General features: G+C 36.5%; 1 protein-coding gene across 3 annotated transcripts in view; it reads left to right on the forward strand.

The window, feature by feature from the left end:
* The window catches only part of syt1a (synaptotagmin Ia), a 263471-nt gene that overhangs the window by 83793 nt on the left and 157275 nt on the right, over positions 1–22403 (forward strand). For 2 of the 3 annotated variants that reach the window (XM_073838863.1, XM_073838866.1), the window contains exon 2: positions 2507–2562. The gene's annotated coding sequence lies outside the window, so the exon portion shown is untranslated. The remainder of the gene's footprint in view (positions 1–2506; positions 2563–22403) is intronic. The other variant, XM_073838865.1, reaches the window with a different exon arrangement.

Genomic DNA, 22403 nt, shown 5'->3' on the forward strand with positions numbered 1-22403 from the left:
AATTGCATTGCCCCTTTTTTCTATCATGGAAGACCTATTTCTAGGTGTAGATAAGATTTTTCTTTGATTAAGTTCAGTATTAGCCTCTGGTAATGTGTTTAATTTATACTTTAGAGACATCCAGTTTGAGTACATTGATTAAAAGCTATTAAGTTGTCTTACATTAAGAATTTTTAAGTTGAAATGCATCCAATGCAGTATATGCATTTTATTTTATTTTTAGATACATACAAAAGTTTTTATTTAAAGAAGTTTCTTGTGCTCATCAAGGCTGCACTTATTTGATGAAAAATAAAGAAAAAAATGTAATATTATAAAATATTATTGCAATTCAAAATATTAGTAAAATAATATAAAATATGCTTTATTTTTGTGATGCAAAGCTGAATTTTCTGATCATGTGGCTCTTCAGTGTCACATGATCCTTCAAAAATCATGCTGATATGCTTATTTATCATCAATATTGGAAACAGTTGTGATGTTTAATACTTTTTTGAAATCTGAAACTTTTTTCAGGGTTCTTTTATGAATAAAACTTTAAAAAGAACAGCACTTATTTAAAAAGCGTTTATTTAAAATAATTTTTTAACAATATACACTACTGTTCAAAAGATTGGGGTCAGTATTTTGTTTCTTTTTTGATAGAAATGAATACTTTTATTCAGCAAGGATGTGTTAAATTGATAGAAAGTGATATTAAAGACTTATGTTGTTAGAAAAGATGTCTATTTAAAATAAATGCTGTACTTTTAAACTTTTTATTCATCAAATAATTCTGAAAAAAGTATCACAGGTTCCAAAACAATATTAAGCAGCACAGCTATTTCCAACATTGATAATAAATCAGCATATTAGAGTTATTTCTAAAGGATTATGTGACACTGAAGTCTGGAGCAATGATGCTGAAAATTCAGCTTTGTATCACAGAAATATATTATATTTTAAAGTATATTAAAATAGAAAACTGTTATTTTAAATTGTAATAATAATTCACAATATTACAGTTTTTTTCCGTATTTTTGACCAAACTAATGCAGCTTTGATGAGCAGAAGAGATTCCTTTATTACATTAAAAATCTTACCGATCCCAAACCTTTGAACAACATGCAGGTCATAAAAAAATGCCTGAATTTTCCTTATATAGGGAAGATATCATAATCTGTGCAAAATCTGATGAACACACAAGCAAGAGTATTCAGAGTGGTTTAATTAGTTTTTTTATGTGAGTGTCCATTTATCTTTTATAAATGGAAAATTATAAGTGTTTTCTCTAATATCCTGGCAGCTGAATTGTACACTTGTATGACTAACTGTTTGGGTTTAACCCTCAAATGGGAAGTATTTCACACAATTTGTGCAAGAGATACTGAGGTAGAAATTGTCTGTACAATACAGCATTGATAGACTTGGCAAGCGTGCAGCTCTGCTTTATTAATTGAATACTCCAGTAGGTGGTCAGCGGCGTATAATAAATCATACTAAATAGGGGTAAATTGTCTAGAATTAGTGTCTGTGTGTTTATCACTTGAGTCTCAAAATGCTTTCTGGAAGTGAAATAATGAAGAGTGGCATCCACTGCAACCGGGGGCAAATAAAATGTAATCATATTAGAGGAAGAGGGAGAAGGGAAATGATAGAGAGAATGAATGTTGAGCGTGTTGAGAGAGAGATTGAGTAAGGCAAACACTGCAGCCATGTAAATTATGCAGTTATTGCAAAATATTACAGTATGTAAAACTGTAAATGTCTTGCACATTTATATTAAGCACATTTTTTGTGCGTATTTGTGCAAACAACAATATTTTATTTATACAGATCGTAGAAAATAATTGATCTTAAATGATATCTGTGTATGTGACCAGTGTTGGTTGCTTTTAACAAAGCCTTTCTTTTTGCTCTTCCTTGAATAATTTCAATTTTGGAACGCAAGACCATGCACTTTCTAATTAACAGAATATTAAATTGCCATTAAATCTCCAGAGCTCAAACCTACTTCTCCTTCATATTTAATTTAAGGTGACTTCCTCAGCACAGGTCTTCATGTGGACATTCAGACATTGTAATTCAGTTCTACAATGAACAGTCTGTCTTATTTAGAGCTGTGCTAATTAACGAACATCAGACCGGCACACTGTACAGCTCTGCCTTCGGGCTACTTTAAAGCTGTTATTCAAAACATCTTTAATTGAGTATTCAGAGTAAAATATGTGAACTTCAGTTCTGTTGGGAATTATGTTCTGTCTTATGGCACTGAATAGGGACATCTTATATACCAATACTAATAACCCTCGGTATTGTTTAATAAAACAGGTTCAACCTTTGCAACCTGGTCATTTCCTGTTTTTATATATACACTTTAAAGCAGATGGCATCATCTTGTGGGTCCATAGCTGGACACCCTCAAGACTTTATGCTCTGCCCTGAGGCTGAGATGATAATGTGTGGTGGCGATGGCCATCTCTGAGCTAGTGTTGTGCTAATGTGATCTTTTCTCCTCTCCTTCCAGTGAGCACAAAAGAAGAACCGGCGAAGAAAAGGAAGAGACGGCTGAGCTTTCTGTAGGTACTGTGCTTTTTGTTCTTGTGAATCTTATCAGCATTAGTATAGTGTTGTTCGTGTCGCAGTACAACCCTGAAAGATACACAGTGCAATTGTATAGTAGATCTTTAAAAAACTGCAAAGAGAAACCACTTTTCGAAGAATTTAAGATAAAGCTGTACCTTGAACTCACTCTATAATATTTCAACTGATATCATCAGTCCATCAATCAAAGAGCAGAATTTGTTCTCATGATATCGCTCTCTCTCATTTCTACACACTGCAAACGTTTTTTGTGTGAATTTAAAGCAGTAGCAGTACTACATATTTTCTCTAAATTATTAGCAGTTAACTGTAAACTTTGACTTTACAGAGAACTGGATCTTGTAAAATCTTAATTAATGTCTATGTGTTCATTACTGTAGTTTCAAGTAAAATTACAAATTGTTCAATGTGCTGGCACTACGGTTTCCAACATGCATTGCAACGTGAATAAGTTATAAGATGTATTGATTAATTGATTGAACGATTGACTGCATTTGTTTTAGGTACTTGGTACTTTGTACTGTGCACAGTTTCTATTTATTTATTTATAAAGTAAAATTATGGTGTGAATATGTCGCCTCTTCCAGGGTCTCCTGCTGACAAGAGGAAAGTATAATATAGTATAATACAATAATACAATACAATAATATATTGTAATTAGGGATGCAATGATACAATTTTTTTCAAAACCGATCTGATCCGATACCAAAAATTCTAAATATCGGCCGATACCGATACCAGGCCGATATCAGTGGGGGTATTTTACTTTCAAAACTAAAGAATGTATACAATTCACTTTGTCATTAAGATTTTTTTAAGTAAAGAAAGAAAAACCATATCTGCTTGCACATTGTTGGATAGAAAAGGGGGAAAAAGAGATACATGCATGAGTGCAATCAAATTCATAAATTCATATTAAGATTAATGTTTTAAAAATAACATTTTGACAACAGAAATATTACAGATATAAATAACTGAACAGATCTGCCAGCAGATGGCGGCAAGACACTGATTTAATTACTGAATCATTTCATTCATTTGATTCGTTTGAACGGATGGTTCATTCAGGAATAAAGCAAGTGACTCTCTGTTTGAATGGGAAATGGAATCATTTCACTAGATTCGTTTAAAAACGCACGTCCATTCATAAACGAAACGCTGCTGTGTTTGAATGGAGATGTGCAGCGGCTCAGTTGTGACTTGTTTCAGATTACTTTTGACGACGAAATAGAGCAAAATCAGGCAATAGTGTTATAGTCAGACAATGCAAGTCATTTAATAAAAACTTCTTATTTATTTAACTGCTGTATTAAACAATCGCGAAGTCCTTGTGTTCGTTTGCGTGATGCTTTTGAAGACGCTTGATTAAATTTGTGGTGTTGTAATTCGAAACACTACTTCCACCTCTTGAAACTTTGGCTTTGCAAATATTACAATTTGCAGTGCTACTAGCTGCTGTATCAAGAGTAAAATATTTCCAAATCAGGGACATGTTTACCGCGCTGAGGTAGACTTTGCATTTAAAAGTGGTGTGTAAGCAGCGCAACATATTTTAAATGTATTTTATTTTTAAGGCAATGTTTTAAAATAATTGTGTTCTTGTATGAATTATTATAGTTATTACAGTAGACTATTATTTCTTGCTATTTATTTGATCAAACTCTGGTAACGGTATCGAATTTGGATCGGTCACGCATCACTGATATCCGATCCATTCAAAAAGCTTGGATCGGCGTCGATACCGATCCAGAGTATCGGATCGATGCAACCCTAATTGTAATATAATATAATAGCACAATCCAAATATAATTTACTGTAGAAAAAAAAGTATATATCATTAATTGAAATAAAGTTAATATACTAAATTATTCAAATCTGTTTAAAAACCTATATAATATGTGGTTTGTCCCTGAAATTACTTGTTCTTTTATGTAATTGTACATTTAACAGAATACAGTGAGAGCACTTGACATTTAAACCAATTAGCAGATTTTTACCATAGCATTTTTACTGTTAAAATTACAGTTTTTACAGTATTGTATTAAAATAGGTATTGATAATTTTGAAATGTAATCTAAAGTTTTGGTATTCTAAAAACATTATTTAAAAATGAATAAATACAGATAATTACAAAAATAATAGTAATAATGATTATTTTGATAATCGAGTAATCGGCCGATTATTCTGACAATTAATCGAGTAATCGGATGAATCAGTTTTTTTTTTTTTATAATAAAGACCAGAATAAATACAAATATTTAAAACAAAAAAATAGTAAACAACATTAGGGCCATCACTAAGAATTATCGAGTAATAGGTTGATTATTCTGATGATTAATCGAGTAGTTGGATAATTATATACATTTTTGTGATTATAAAAGTAGACCCAAGTAATACAAATAATTACAACAAAAAAATAGTACACAGCAATAGGGCTGTCATTAATGATTATATTGGTAATCGAGTAATTAGTTGATTATTCTGACGATTAATCGAGTAATCAGGTAATTATAATACAGTTTTTGTGATAATAAAGTAAACAATAGACTTTACTTAAAATGAAAATGACTTAAATACATATATAATAGCAATGAGGCAATATGAATTAGTTCAAATATAATACCAAACACAAGTAATCATATGGTTTTATTGAACAAAATATATACACCTGGTTTCATAGACAAGGCCTAGTCCTAGACTAAAATGTAAGTCTGAGCTGTTTCAACTGAAATAAAATCGCACTGATTAATCTTAAAATATATCAGTGCCTTTGTTTTGTCTCAAGATGCACACGAGTAATGTGTTTTTTTTTTCTAAACATTTTTATAAGAATTACTTAAATGTCCTAATTGAACTATGGCCTAATCCTGGCTTAAACAAAGCACTGTCTGTGAAACCAGGCCATAATGTTTTATAAACAATAGAACTATTGTACATTTCACAGTATAACAAATGACTGCAGAGGGTGCCAACAGCTTGACGATGTTTTTACACCTTACTGCATCACAGAGTGAGGGTTTGTGCTTTTATTTTGATATCACGTTGAACAGTTAGCATGTTTAGAAAGATATTGATGTATTCTCCTGTGTTTGCATTGGTTTACGAATGATTTACCTTATAAATTTAATAAAATGGCTCACGTTGCAGTCCTAGATGAATGTTATAATAAACACAAACTCACAACAATATGCAGAGATGGAGAGTTTGAAATGCACCACACATGTAATTGATAACAGTTTGTGTAAAGCAGCATTTACTGTGAACTGAGCTGATCTGAAACACACATGGATTTTCGTCAGTGGAATGCACCACTTTCACTATTTTGCTGGATACTTAACATGGAATTGCAGTTGACATTTTTTTTAAATTGAGTACTTGAATTGAATTGAGGAATCATAACAGTTCTACACAGCATACAGGAAATGGAATGGATTGATACGAGTTGTTCCACATTAATGACAGACAGTTATGACACAAAATTGCCTAAAATGCCTTGCTTTACTGTAAAAGTCCAATTACAGCATTTAATTATGAGATGCTTCTGTTAAATCCTGGCAATCTCTCTAATGTCATCATCTTGATTACGGTCTGATTCATCCAAGTTAAGTACCCAACTCCAGTTTACAATCTGAGGTGTCAGGGATGTTTGAAGCAACTAGTAATTAATGCCTCCGCTGCTACTTTGCTGAGCTGTGTGTGTCCCTCTCGCTTTCATGATGAATGGAGCTCCTGGACCCTGTCCCAGCTGTCATCTGTGATTGATGCACTGTGCTTGTCTTCGTCCGGGTTTCTTGAGCTCGGTACCTCCCTTCCCCCATCCGATCTTCAGCCTCATCCTATTAGCCACAGTATTAATCACCGCCAGTGCTGCTAATTGCTTTATAATCCCACCCCTGAGCCGTACAATGTGTTGCGAGAAGTCACCTCCGAATCCCATCACTTTGTCTCCGTATCTCTGCCTCCGCCATGCTTGTTTTTGATAGCAGTGTATTACCCATGATTCCCTTCCTACTCTAATCCTCTCCAGATTTCCTCGACAGATAATCTAACCAAGTCACTCGCCGTAAAAACTGCAGCACCGCACCCATGCTGATGTAAGAGACAAAGGCCCTGGTCGGATTTGTCAGAAAGGCCATTCAGGGGATAGAAGGCAAGCGGAGGTCGACCTCGAGCACTAAGCCCTTTTGCACATTCCTTAGAGTGAAATCTCAATTGGATTTCGGTTTACTTCGTACAGCTGATTAGGTCATGATTTCTCAATACATTCCTACCAAACAATTTAGCCACATCTGACTAATCGAACAAACCCAGTTTAGTTCAAAGACTCAAGAGGGTCTCCATAAAGTGACTAATGAACTGAATCAGGTGTGCGAAATTTTGGAAGATCTCCGAAATGCATCTGTTGGGGTTTGAGAAACCCTGGTCTAGGTCGTTCAAGCATTTTCTCAGAACCTAATGGGGTCTTTGACGTTCACGCTTCATTCCAGATGTGGCTCTGGGTAACCGTACCGTCAGGAGAGAAGACACAGTGCATTGAGCATGGAAATGGAGGATTATGGGGAATAAACTCAAGCTTGAGCGATTGGCTCAACCAGGCAACCCACGGTCACGCTTTGATATTTTTATTTATTGCCTCCCTCAGCGATAGATGACATCTTTTCTCCTTCTGAGAGTCAGCGAGCATCAATTCTCCAGAAAGCGGAGGCACCTTGTTGGGCGCTTCTTGTCGACAGGATAGATTGACAAGCCACTCAAGCGGCCCTCGCTAATCAGAACTCCCATGTGGAGAGCGAAGCCCTGGGAAACTCATTTAAAGTTGTCGGACGTATTGTTATGCAAAGCACATCAACGTCAATAGAGAACAATCAGGAGAAATATGAGAAAAATCAATCCATCTGTGAAAATAATCAACAGGCTGGCCTTCTCGGCTTGTCTTTCATCTGTCCATATCCCGGCATCTGATTATAGATCGAAATAATTTTGAGATGTGAGGACCAGTAATGGAGGTGAAGACCATTGTGGAGATATTTGGATATTTGGAGCTTTTACAGTGCTGTTAGTACGCTACGTCTCGCCCTCGGTGCTATAACAAGGCGTACATCATCCCTCTCTGGAGTGCATTAGGGGCACTTTGTGCAGGCTTTTAGTACCCCCTTTTCCGCTAGCAACTCTCTTTCCTCTCTTTACTTGCGCTCCCTCTCTTTTGCCACACTTTAAACAGCGTATTACCATCGCTAGCCCGTCTCCCTCATTTTCTGGACAGATAAGGCTGCTTTTTTTCAGGCCTGTGCCTAACAGCACAGGCTATGCCCAATGTTCCTCTTTTAATCCATCACATTATACTATTTCATTTCTTCTCTAATTCGTTAATCAGCGAAGCGCCCAAGCTGATACGACCACAGTCATACCAGAAGCAATTTCACATCTCCGGTTCGTCTCTCGATTTCTGCCTGGCGAATTCTCAGATTGTTCCTTTAATAACCTTGTCGTGGATGTATCACAGCTTTTGGCACATGACTCACATTAATGCGTCGGCCCATTAAGAGGACATTAAGGGACAGACTTTTGCATAGGATCGTCTTATCAACAGCTGACAGATGGACATGTCAGAGAGACATGCCATGGGGGTATTTGAATGCAGTGGCGCATGCTGGAAGAGTTAATCCTGTTGTGTGACCTCTAATGAGAAATTAGACATGAAATGCCTCAACAATAAGTGGGATTATTAATAAGAAAATGTGATGAGTTTTCAGAAACATTGTGTATGATGTCTCAACTAGCTGAAATATGACAAACCTTAACTTCGAGGCTGAATTAGCATATCTTGCTCTGAGCAGGACTAATAATAGAATACTATGAAGCATGGTTTACACCCAAGGAGTTTAAAGGCGACTTTGGTGGGTCTTCCACAAATGGCAGATTGCCTGATGGTTTTTCACACCATCTGGGGTTTCTTGCGTGCCACACTCTACATCAAAGATGACATCACTTACTAAAGGTGCTCAGACTATTGACAGAAGTGGGAAGGAGTGGTTATTTAAGGAAACCATTAGACATTTGCAGACATAACACAGTTCCACACTAATCCGTACATTGCAACACAGCAAAATAATATAGTTAATATAATAATAACATTATGGATAAGTCTAATGGCGCTTTTCCACTGCGTGGTACAACTCGGAATGGTCCTGCGTGGCTCGCTTCACTTTTCCAATGCATGGTATGGATTGGATCGGCACAGTATGGCTCAGCTCGCTTGCTTTTCCACTGGTCCATTGGTCTTTTTTAACTTTTAAATTTCACTATATACAATTGAGATTATTATTATTATTATTTTTTTTTTTTTTACAAATGTTACTGTTTGTGATAGTAAACATAAATTTGCATCTGTCAATTCAAGTTACAGTCAAATGTACATTTTTAAGAGACAATATTATTAATATTGTAATCTGCACTGCAAACTGTGCTTGAAAAAGACAGGCAACCCTAACCTGTTTCATGATTTGAAACAATATCAATGCAGAAACTTAGAAATATATTTTTCTGTTAAAGGGATAGTTCACCCAGAAATGAAAATTTGATATTTATCTGCTTACCCCCAGGGCATCCAAGATGTAGGTGACTTTGTTTCTTCAGTAGAACACAAACGAAGATTTTTTTAACTCAAACCGTTGCAGTCTGTCAGTCATATAATGGCAGTGAATAGGCACCAAACCTTTGAAAGTAAAAAAAAAACATGCACAGACAAATCCAAATTAAACCCTGCGGCTCGTGACGATACACAAAAGACACCTAAGACACAAAATGATAGTTTTTTGTGAGAAACTGAACAGTATTTATATCATTTTTTACCTTTCATACACATCAATGTCCAACACAGCTCAGCATCCGGCGTGTTACATGTGTACACGCTCTGCCGTAGTATACGCAAACGCCAGAAGGGGAAATCTGTGAAAAGTCAACAGTCTGTCCTGAGCACGAGCTTTGCATCCGGCTCGTGACATGTGTATGTGCTCTGGCGTAGTAAACGCCATAAGGGGAAATCAGTTAAAAGTCCCGGATGTGTTTGCAAAAGCAAACGTAATCTTTTAGCTTTAAATCGGTTTGAACAATCGGGATAAGCGCAAGTAATTACCATTTTGAATAGCCGCTATACCCACAATCTCTGTGCACTGTGTAAACAATGAGTGTTGTATACATGCGACAGATCGCTTCCGGCATTTGCGTATACTACGCCAGAGCGCGTGCACATGTAATGCTGAACACGCACTTAGGACAGTTGTTGGACATTGCTGTGTATCAAAGGTAAAAAATGATATAAATACGATCGTTTCATGTCTCAGGACATCAGTGTATCATCACAAACCTCAGGGTTTAATTTGGATTTGTCAGTGCATGTTTTTTTTTTTTACTTTCAGAGGTTTGGTGCCCATTCACTGACTGCAGCGTTTTGAGTTAAAAATCTTTGTTTGTGTTCTACTGAAGAAACAAAGTCACCTACCTCTTGGATGCCCTGGGGGTAAGCAGATAAACATCAAATTTTCATTTTTGGGTGAACTATCCCTTTAAGATATTTATTTTGTTAAGGTAGAATGACTGGAAAAGTGTAAAGAAATCAAAAATGTGTTTGTCATGTTCTGGCAATAAAGACTAGTTAAAAACCACAATTAGCAGTCTAGTTACTACAACTTGCACTTAGGAGCAAAAACTTGAAAGAAATGAAGATTTGAAATGTATCATGATACATATTGATATCAACTAATATTAAAATGATAATTTTTTGGTCATATCACCCAACCCTAATATTATATTATATGTGACCCTGGACCACAAAACCAGTCATAAGGTTAAATTTTACAAAACTGAGATGTATACATCACATGAAAGCTCAATAAATAATCTTTCTATTGATATATGGTTTGTTAGGATAGGACAATATTTGGCCGAGATACATCTATTTGAAAATCTGGAATCTAAGGGTGCAAAAAAATCAAAATACTGAGAAAATCACCTTTAAAGTTGTCCAAATTAAGTTCTTAACAATGCATATTACTAATCAAAAATTACATTTTGATATATTTATAAGTATGAATTTTACAAAAAAGTCTTCATGGAACATGATCTTTACTTAATTTCCTAATGATTTTTGGCATAAAAGAAAAATCAATAATTTTGACCCATACAATGTATTTTTGGCTATTGCTACAAATACAGTAGTCAACATTCGAAGTGGATCAAAGAAGTTAATCAAAAGTTGTCCTAAGATAAGAATGGGTATTCTTTTTGGTTTTAGGACAAATTTGATGAAAGGTTTTGATCCACTTCGAATGTTGACTACTGTATACCCCAGCGACTTAAGACTGGTTTTGTGGTCCAGGGTCACATATTATGAAAAGTAACGTTCCAGGACAGTAACAAATATTTATGACAAGTGAATGTTCTCAGTTCTCCCACTATTGTCCTGTGTGGCACACAGCTAATTGTAGACCCTGCTTGCACAGAGATTGAAAGGTCTACTTCTGTGGTTTAATTATTCTCATCCCATTTTCTTTTTCTGCCTGATCTTGTGTTATTGTACAATGGAGCAGTGATGATGTTAGTGTCAGGGACACATTTTACATCCATTTATAATTAGAACAGAAACCTAACATGGCTGCTCAGACAGATGCTAACAGTATCACTTTCATGCCAATTTCTCCATGGTAACAGAGCCATGTGACACACTTATTCCGTCGGCTGTCAGTGAAGCGGAACCAGCAGGGGGGCTTAGAGAATGTCCAAAGGTCTCACGTTCACTCAGTCATGACACTGACTTCAGGTCAGGTGATCTCCTGCCTTTACATGCTCTTTTCGCTCCATTTCTGTTAGGTTAAAGATAAAAGCCAATGGCGGAGTAGACGTTTCCAGATCCAGCCTAAGCACGTTCATCCGTATGTCTCCTCTATATTATGATGTTTATTCCAAGAGAGACCAACTGAGGCTTTGGGGCAGCTTTGCATTAGATGACACACACATACGCACACCCATCACTCTCAGACATTACCTGAATCAGAGGCTGGGATTTCCCATGATTCTCTGTCAGTGCTGTTTAAAGGAAGCAAGGGAAAGCAGTGGTCACGCATTTCAGCCAGACCTCTGCAAAGAGAAAAACAAACACTGCAAATTACCCATGGGAAAGCAAGAGTCCACTACAATCTGCTAGACAGCGAAGACAATGTACTCTGCTGCATGTCCGCAAATAAGTATTCTCAGACCAAATAAAGGTGAGTGGCACCTTGACTATCAGCATATGAAAGCTTCTCGTTCGAAAACAAGACAGGATGAAATTTATCCTGTGCCTTGCACGCAATGGCATTTTGCCACTTAAACGAAATGAAGACTAATAGAGCAGGCTATTCGCATCCCTTCAGCAATTATAGAATGCCCACCGGTGCTGATTATTTAGACAGGGTGGATAAATCAAAAAAGCACATATACTTTGATTCCAATTAGGTTTGGTGAGCTCGAGTCGGCAGTATTGGTAATTTGAGGAGCTTAAAGACCTCGCCGACCTGACTCTGCCTTTAAGCCGCATGTGACTCACAAGTTGTTTTCATCCCCTCCGATGCTCCGCGGCTGCTCCGCTGTGAGTTGGTCACGATGAATGCCAACTAGCCCCCAGGGGCTTTGAAGTCAGATGCTTGCATTGATCTCCAGAGCTGCCCATCATCTCAGTGGCACGGTGGAGTGCTGTCCATCACAAACATACCTGAATCTCCTCAGGTTCAATTTTTTGGGTGATGAAATTGAAGTCATACAGAAAGGGCACTGCTTACTAACACGAGACATATTTATGCAAGCTGTCTCGGTCAATGATTGTCTCCGCTGTGAGTCAACGCAGCTTGCATTTTGATGCATATAGAAATATTTTGCTCTGAATGTGTTTTGCATACAGCTCGTCTACTGATAAGTTGTAAGTAAATGTGCTTGGGTAGCAGCTAGTGTCAGTGAACTGGCAATTTATTACTTTTGATACCGTCGGTTTCACAGACAAGGCTTAAACCTAGTCCCAGAATAAAATGTAAGTCTGAGCTGTTTCAAATGAAAGAAACTTGCACTGATTGATCTTAAAATATGTCAGTACCCTTGTTTTGTTTCAAGACACACAAGTATTGTTTTTTTTCTAAGGCATGTCTATAAAAATTACTTAAATGTACTAATTGAACTATGGCCTAATCCTAGCTTAGTCTAAGACCTATCTGTGAAAGTAGGCCACAAACACCAAAATACATTTTGCTAAATGGCCAGCAGTTGCTTCCCTTAAAGGGGCTATATGTAACTTTTTCCCCAAAATAAACGTAACAATAGCCTTTTTATTTGACCATTTATGACTCAAACATCTCCTGATGAGCATACTGACACCTTGTCAGCTCACAGTGGGTGCACCTATAAGCCTGTATCCTATTTTTCCTATTTTCTGTCGGGTCGGATTTTTCGCGCACTGTCTGCGGATGTGACGTCAAGCGCGTTCATGTTAAACGTTTCAGATCACTCTGCCACCATCGCTAGTCATATATATTGCAAACAAACTTAGTTTCTCAAACAATATATGTATTTGACTATTCTTACCTCCGTAAACATAATGTTGACTTCTTTGCAGCGGATGACTTGTGAAGTGTGTACGTACGAGTGCGCGCTGTGAGAGCGAGCAGAAAGGAAGAGCAGTTCCGTTTTTTGGCCACAGGTGTCAGTCGCGAGTTTAAATTTCAGAAAGTTACATATAGACCCTTTAACAGAATTTTGTTAAGAAATTTTTAGGGCATTTTGTCTATAGTCTAACCCTGGAGCAACACTGCAAAATGTAAAATTCTTAATGAGCATTATTGCAAAATAAAAAATCACTAAAACAAGAGAGATTTACCTGAGAAAATGGCATAAGATAAACTGATCTCATGAGAAAGAGTAACTATTTTACGAGATGGCAGTTTTGTTCAGACTGATTTGTACAGAAACATACTATTTTTAGGAAAACAATATAAGGATGAAGTTAAATGTATAATGTAAAATATTACCCTAACCTAACCAGTCAGCAGGGCAGTCATCAGGGAATGTTGAATTCGAAGTTAATACATATATTTTTTTAATTATAACATATAAAATTGCAATTTTATAATATGAAGTCACAATTGCAAGATATAAAGTGTTTTATTTATTAAGCTGGAAGTGGGTTTCAATAAGTTGCATTTGTTTTCAAATTGGACTTGCAACTCTGGGTATTATGACTGGCTTAATATAAAGCAAATGATGTCTCTTACTGAAATATGTAGTGGAAAAGCCATAAAAGATTGTTATTTAAATAATACACACTATTTTATACATATTTTGGACTATTGGGGTACCATTATTTTGATGACGTCAAATGGTTGCACTCGGTGAGCTACTGGCGCTAAATGTTGCTATTTTTACCGCAGTACAACTCTGAAAATAAAATACTGATACCATGCCACATTGTACAGCTTTTGGTTGTTTTTTCAGTTGAAGGACAACAAGACGTGTGAGTCTTCACATGTCTGATTTTCTAGCGATAAGAAGAGGAGAAAAGAATGGGAAGATGCCTGTGGACGAATAGCATTTCCTAAAGACCTGCGTCTTTGTTCTCTCCACTTTAGCCCTGATGCATTTGAGGCTTTTAGTATATCACAGCTACTGAAAGAGCTTACAATCGGCAGAGACCAGCAATGCTAGATGAGATGGCATCTTGGCAGGATGTAAACATGCCGATGCTTGTCATGACGGATTTCACTTGATATCCAGGGACGTTTAGACAATGCTAGGCATTTGGTTTAAGCTTACGCTAAATCCATCACCACCTGTAAGCTATTTCAGTAGCTGTGGTCATCGTATCAGTATTTTATTTTTCGGAGTTGTGTTGCAGTAAAAATAGCAATAGGTAGTGCCAGTACCTCACCGAGTGCAACCATTTGACGTCATCTAAATAATGGTGCCCACCATAGTTCAACATATGTATAAAACAATGTGGAATTTTTAAATAATGTAAATCTTTCATGGGTTTTCTACTACGTTTCACTAAGAGACATTGTTTATTTTACATTAAGCCATACATTTCTTAATACCCTGGGTTCACTTTAAGGATTTTTCGATATTTTACTGATAAACAGGACAAAGGTACAGGTACTTATTTTTTGCATCTTAAGTACTCAGACATAACCTATGTATGTCTATGTATTGGTCCACTCTCTTATGTAACGCACATGATCTCTTACCTTTACAGTTTCAAAGAGGCTTACCACTATTCTTTACTTCTGTCACACCTGCAAAGTCATAGCTCTCATCTGCTTCAAGGCAAAAGTTTAAAAAAAATTGAAAAAGAAGGGAGGAGTAGCGAAGAGAACCAACCCACGCAGTGAGCTGACCTATGCCCATCGCAACCTAATCATTTTATCCACGGGTAGCACAGCAGAAATGTTTCGGGATGTTGCATTAGAGGGATCAAAGCGAGAGCATCTTAATCTGTTCTTGAACTGTATGAAATATCTAGGGCAGGTTTTTTTTCAAATTGTGCTAAGATCAGCCGTCTGTGAGTCATACACATCATCGCAGGCTCCAGGCGCTTCCATAGCAGCGCCACGTTAATGCAAAGTAACATTTGGTTAGTGTAAAATATTCTAAATCACATAAGAGAGACGCAAAAATAACTGGATTTGTGCAGATGGAAGGGCTGTCCTATGCATTGCTGACAGTGTTTGTGTGAGTATGTGTTAAAAAGCAGCATATGAGCATTTTAGGTAGTAACTGACGTCTAAATCCTTTTCCCGCCATTTAACATGCAGTGTAGGTGGTGTGCTCAAGGATTAGGTCTAGCCTTTAATATGTATCCGGCAAGTGCACAAGCTGTAGACTTCCTTTTTTGTACTGTATAAGGATCAAACCATTTAAACCAGTGCTGCTATAGAAACCTCCTAAAAAAAATCTAACTTTACCTGCTGTAAATGTGTTTTCCTTTTTTTTACGCCCGAAATGAACAGCCCTACTGCGATATAATAAAATGCAAGCACAGACAAGCCCTTCTATCACAAGTCACAACAGCCAATACACAGTAAATGTCACCATATGGAGGGTAAAATTTCTATGTTCGAAGCAATCCATCTCACTCCTTATTATGTTCATTCCCATCTCCAGTTTAGTTGGACCAATACTGCCCTCCATTCAGCACAGAATATTAAATTAGCAACTTCTTATTTGTAAAAGCGCAGTAGAATGCCAATGCTAGCATTATAGTGTGTTTGTACATCATTTTTTGAAAGGGAACCCCGGGTATTAAGACTTGTATGGCTTAATATATTGTAAATGATGCCTCTTACTGAAATATGTAGTATTTAGTAAACCCATTAAAGATTTACGTTATGTTAAAAATCCACATCACTTTATACATATTTTGGACTATAGGGGGCGCCATTATTTTGAAGATGTGAAATGGCTGCACTCGTTGAGCTACAGGCGCTACCTGTTGCTATTTTTACTGCAACACAATTCATAAAATACTGATACAATTCCACATTGTGTGGCTTTTGGTTGTAATTTTCAGTCGAAGGGCGACAAGAGAATCTATGTAAGTCTTCACTGCTTACTAGTGATAAGAAGAGGAGAAAAGAATGGGAACTTCCTAAAGACCTGTGTCTTTGTTCTCTCCACTTTAGCCCTCATGCCTTTGAGGCTTTTAGTAGACCACAGCTACTCAAAGAGATTACAAACGGCAGAGACAAGAAATGCTAGATGCCATCCTTACAGGATGACGCAGTAGTTACTGAAAGTTTCTTAGACCAGATTTCACTTGATATCCCTTGATGTTGAAGGAATGCCACTCTTAACCCCTGACAGCTTCTTAACATGGTTAGACTCCTTGTGGGGAAAAATCTATAGTACAGCATTTGGTTTAAGCCTTCGCTTATATCCATCGCCAACGGTAATCTCTTTTAGTGGCTGCGGTCATTGTATCAGTATTTTATTTTCCAAATTGTGTTGTGGTAAAAATAGCAACAGTTAGTTCACCAAGTGCAACCATTTGACATCATCAAAATAATGGCGCCCCAAATAGTCCAAATTATGTATAAAACTTCAGTAACAGACATCATTTGTGTTGTATTAAGCCATACCAGTTTTAATACCTGGGGTTCCCTTTAATTGTTAGACAATGTAATGCTTAAAAGGAGATATCATGCAGAAATATTCCAGATATTCCACATATTGAATAAAATACAGCATGAGATAACATCCACTCAGTTCAGATAGGAGCCATCTTGTTTTCTCAGGTGGCATGTTGATATAGCATAAAATTGAAGCAGTAAAGGCTTTTGTGGCTTTTTCATCATAAGTAATGCAACTTGAATACAGAGACTTGTCAGACTCAAGTTACTGTGCACTGACGGCTCTGCTAATTACAAGCAAATTGTGTGTTCAGCAAACTTAATCGGCCAGAGAAATATTGAAACAGTGCATGGGGTGAACTCAATCACACAGTAATGCCTCTTAAACCCACTCTTTGCAGTCAGAGCTGGGCAATTCCAGAAAAAAAAAAAAATCATAGACTCTCCCTGATGTTGAAGGAATGCCGCTCTTAACCTCTGACAGCTTCTCAACATGGTTCTTTAAATGTTGTACAATGCAAGAATGAACGTATTGCACTACATGTGCATGTACATGTTTATCCAATACTAATTTACATGCTAACATAATAATGACTCTAACTGTAAAGTAGAGTAAACAAGAAATCACAGTTGACCCTATTTAGTTATGTACTTGGTCCTATTGTTTATGATTCATCAGTGCATGTTAGTCTAGAAGAATAAATGCCAAGTGTCTAACTGTGCTTTTTTCTGTGATCATCGAGGCCTATTGGTATGCTAAATAATAATCAATTAGCAATTGTTTCAGGCTTCTGTTATAGGTGGCAATGTGGCTTTTGATTATTTGTGGTATATGTGGCACAATAGCAGCAAGTAGGATCTTCATAGAAAGGGGGGAGGGATTCTTCTCAGGTTGGCCTACAGTAGCCTGAGCCAAAATGCCCAGATGCTTATTAAATGCTGCTTTGGCTCACGGTCGGCTGTAAATTGAACATGTGAGCGTAATTCTGGAAGTCTGTTTGTTGTGTTCAAACACAGACAGTCCTTCTGCTACCCTTCCTTATCCATACACATTCCTGAGATCAGGCCTTCATAGCTGCCTAATTGTCCCATTGAGTTATGGCTGTCCCTTTGGTGAAAAGTTCAGAATATTTCTGTTGAAGTGTCAGGTAAAATAATGTAGATCCTGTTCTATATTTTGTTAATGTATCAGCAAGAGAAGTGAACTACAAGTAATATATCTTCATTTCTTGCCTTTAAGGGGACAATAAACTTAGGTAAAAATATCCCAGGTTCAATACAAGTTAAGTTTAATCGACAATACTTACAATTGAAGTACTGTAAATGGGACCAATTTACATCCTTTACTGATTGGCCCCATTCACTTCTATGGTAAGAGGCTTACTGCAACCCAGATTTCACTTGTATTGAACCTGCAGTATTCCTTTAGAGAGGCCTGGGGTCATTCCAAGGGCAGCCATACACAAAGCTAACTTACAAAGAAAGTAATAATACCTCCAAAGAAGCAGCAGTCAGGTCATAGTCAGTAAAATTTTTAGAGTTCTGGATGTGTCTCAACTGATTTCTCATTTCAAACAGCTGTCAAGGTTATCAAAAATTGCAGGCCCCATGTGTGTTGTCTTGTCTTTTGTTCTTTCTGTTTCCGCTCCCTGTACCCGATTTATGCCTTGTTTCCTAAATGACCTTAACATAACCTCAGCATGTCTCTTGGGATCGTACAGCTTAAGAGCTAGGCTTTCTCGATAAGGCCATTCGCAAGTCTATGGGACTGTAGCTAGGCCAATTATGTCTCCAGTGGTTGTTTGCACCATTTTTATCACAGTTTTTCTCTAAATCAATACCAAGTTTTATCCAGCATCAAAAAAAATCAGACTATGTTTCATCGTTTTGGCAACAAAAATGGCTTTTTGAAGAGTTAGTGCATCTGCTGAGAAGAGTGTGACAGGGTGAAGCAAGACTCAACAGTGGCGGAGGAAGAAAGAACTAATGTAAGAGTTTCTCCAGGATCCACAGACAGTTATGTAAGTACCCACAACCTGTCAAAGGCAGAAAATCCCTTAAGAAGCAGCATAGTCTGTGCAGGAGATGAGAAGGGAGGTCTCGAACACCTCCAAATCGGACTGGAAACTTTACAAGAAAGCTGCAGATCAGTACAGATGTTTTACAAGTGCTTCAGGCCTCTCAAATCTAAGATGTATCTGCCTAGAAGGAAGGAAACAGACGTTGATAAGTGATTATGATCGTGAAGCAATCCAAGAATATTACATGGACATATGGAAACCAAGATCTCCTAAAGGGATAGTTCACACAAAAATGAAAATTCTGTCATTAATTACTCACCCTGATGTCCAAACCCGTAAGACGTTTGTTCATCTTCGGAGCACAAAATAATATATTTTTGATGAAATCCGAGAGCTTTCTGACCCTGCATAGACAGCAACGCAACTGACACGTTCAAGGCCCAGCAAGGTAGTAAGGACATTGTTAAAATAGTGCATGTGACATCAGTGGTTCAACCGAGAATACTTTTTGTGTGCAAAGAAAACAAAAATAATTATGGAAGCCGAAATTTTTAAAAAATGTTATTGCAACTTTTTATCTCAGAATCCTGACCTTTTTTTTCTCAGAGTTGCGTGATACAAACTTGCAATTCTGACTTTTTTCTCAGAATTATGAGATATAAACTTTCGCAATTGTGAGTTATGAAGTCAGAATTATGAAATATAACTTGCAATTCTGACTTTTAATCTTAGAATTGCGTAATAACAATTGCAAGAAATGAAGTCAGAATTGCGAGGGGGAAAAAAACCCCTTGCAATTCTGACTTTTTCCACACAATTTCAAGTTTATATCTCACAATTCCGACCTTTTTTTTTCTCAGAATTGTGATATAAATTCCAATTTAGAGGGGGAAAGGACTGATATTTTCTCAGAATTGTACTTGCGAGTTAATGTCTCAGACTTTATAACTCACAATTGCTTGTTTAAAATTTGCAATACTGACCTTTTTTTTCTCAGAACTGTGTAATAACAATTGCGAGAAATAAAGTCAGATTGTGAGAAAAAACTTGCCATTCTGACTTTTTTCTCGCAATTGCAGGTTTATATAATGCAATTCTGACCTTTTTTCTCATAATTGTGATATAAACTTGCAATTGTGAGTTATGAAGTCCAATTTTGAGGGGGAAAGGACTGATATGTTCTCAGAATTGCAATTGCGAGTTTAGGTCTCAGACTTAATAACTCATAATTGCTTGTTTATATCTCATAATTCTGACCTTTTTATTTCAGAATTGTGATATTAAGAATTTTGAGTTTATATAACACAATTCTGAATTTAAAACTCACAAAGAACTCTCAATTCTGAGTTTATATCTCACAATTCTAACTTTATTTCTCAGAATTGTGAATGTCTCAATGCAGTTTTGACTATATCTTGCAATTGAGAGTTTATATCACACAATTCTGACTATTTTCTTAGATATAATCTTGCAATTGTGTTTTAATGTCTTTTTTTACTTTTATGACTTTACAACTCACAATTGCTTGTCAGAGAAAAAAATCTGAATTGCAAGATGCAAACTTTGTGAGAAGAAAGTCATAAATGTAAAATAAAAAGTCGCAATAACCATTTTTGTCATTTTTTTATTCACTAACGGAAACCGACTTCCATAAATAATGACTTGATTCAACAGTTTCTTCTCTTTTAAGTCAGTCTTTAACATGTGTTCACGAGAATACCACAATGCATGTGTGTGGTGCTGATGCTTCACACTACGGTTGAACCACTGCTGTCACATGGACTATTTTAACAATGTCCATAATACCTTTTTGGGCCTTAAACATGTCAGTTGCGTTGCGTTGCTGTCTATGCAGGGTCAGAAAGCTCTCAGATTTCACCCTTAATTTGTGTTCCTAAGATGAGCCAAAGTCTTGCGGGTTTGGAAAGACATGAGGGTGAGTAATTAATAACAGAATTTTCATTTTTGGATGATCTGTCTTGATAAGCAGATTTGCCCCTTCCACTGGCTTCATAAACCTGTGGGGAACTAATTTGGCCTTTTACATACATTGATTTGCTCACTTTATTGGAGCGTAGCCGTAGGTGACAGCCATATTGTACACCCCCTTCATATTTAGAGGTAAACGTCAACATTAGCACTGAGTTATGAGAGCGGACCTAAAGGAGGTTGCTAAGGAACAAAAAAGCTACTTCAGAACGTGCGGTTATTTCTGATTTCCACGTCACAGCTTTTCACACCTCTGAAGAACAATGTCCAAGAATGTGGAGAGGAGACGAGAAGGAGATAATGTGTGATGTTGCCATGGAGCCTTGAATGGAATCACAGTATACTACCATTACCAATGTGAGATGGACGCCACATAAACAAACACTCAATACTGTGTTTAAAACGTGAGAACGGAAAGCTTTAAAAGCTGACACTGTATGATGCCCTACAAAATCTCATTATCTGCTATATCTTGCGCCCTCTGTTGCGTTCCTTCTCTTTCACATCCCCCCTCTCTATCTCTCCAGCTTTCTTAATGTCTTATCTCCTTTGCTCTGTTCTTCTTCCTCTCCCAAAGCGAGTAGCATATTGAAAATGTCAACCCCTTTCTGCATTGGCCTTTTGCCTTGGGGCACATTACAGTGTCCAGGTCACACCATCTCCCCAGAGAGGCTGAAGAAAGCATTCTAGCATGATTTTATTCTTAGTGAGAGCCAGCTGGAATAGAGAGACAGAGGGAGAGAGGGAATGTTCTAGAGATTGACATTATGTTGATGGCGGCCAGAAATACAGCTGCCTTGGAAAGGGTAGATGCTACATTTGTACATTTGGCAGATATGTTTATACAAAGCAACTTTTTATGTATTCTTATAGTGCATCCAAACCCATGCTGTTTCTGTTGCTAAAACAATTATAGTTGAGCTAAAGGGATAATATAATAAATACTAGTCTCAGAGTAACTCAGAAAGACACACTGTCTGGCATATAAACCTGCAAAATTTGAGGCAATTTCAATAGTTCAAACAAGCCAGCATTCAAAAATTGTCTTGAGAATTTCAAAATAACAAAAAAATATTTGAATTACAGTTAATTGTAATTCTGCTTTCTTTTTTTTGACATCTCATATCAAACTCAATATAAATTGAGAAAATGAATTGGATATTTTTTTATTTCTTTTCAGCTTGTAGAAGATACACACTGTATTTTATTTTATTTTTGTTTAGTTGTAGGCCTATATGAGTCACTTGGTACAACAGAATAAAATAAACATGAAAGAAACAATAATCATATTTTGGTCAGACAGTCTCTTTTATTTATTTATATATATATATATATATATATATATCAGTGATATTCTGAAATAAGGAGGCAACACCCTCACATTTTTTACGTTTTTATTTAAATTTTTTAAATTAAATTACATTCATGTCCCTGTCCACATTTTATTGGTTAAATATTGCTTACACTACCAGAATAATAAAAATAAATAAATAAATAAATATCTATATTGTATTTTACGTTATTCTATATATTAAAACCAAGCATAAGTCTTATCAGTTTAGTGTTTTTAAGCATTTTACGTTTATTCCAAAATATTAACTGTAGATAGTAACAATTTAAACAATATATATTTTTAAAACAATTAAATATTTCATTTATGAACTGT

This window comes from Garra rufa, chromosome 4 (assembly GCF_049309525.1).
Source record: "Garra rufa chromosome 4, GarRuf1.0, whole genome shotgun sequence".
NCBI classification, from domain to species: domain Eukaryota; kingdom Metazoa; phylum Chordata; class Actinopteri; order Cypriniformes; family Cyprinidae; genus Garra; species Garra rufa.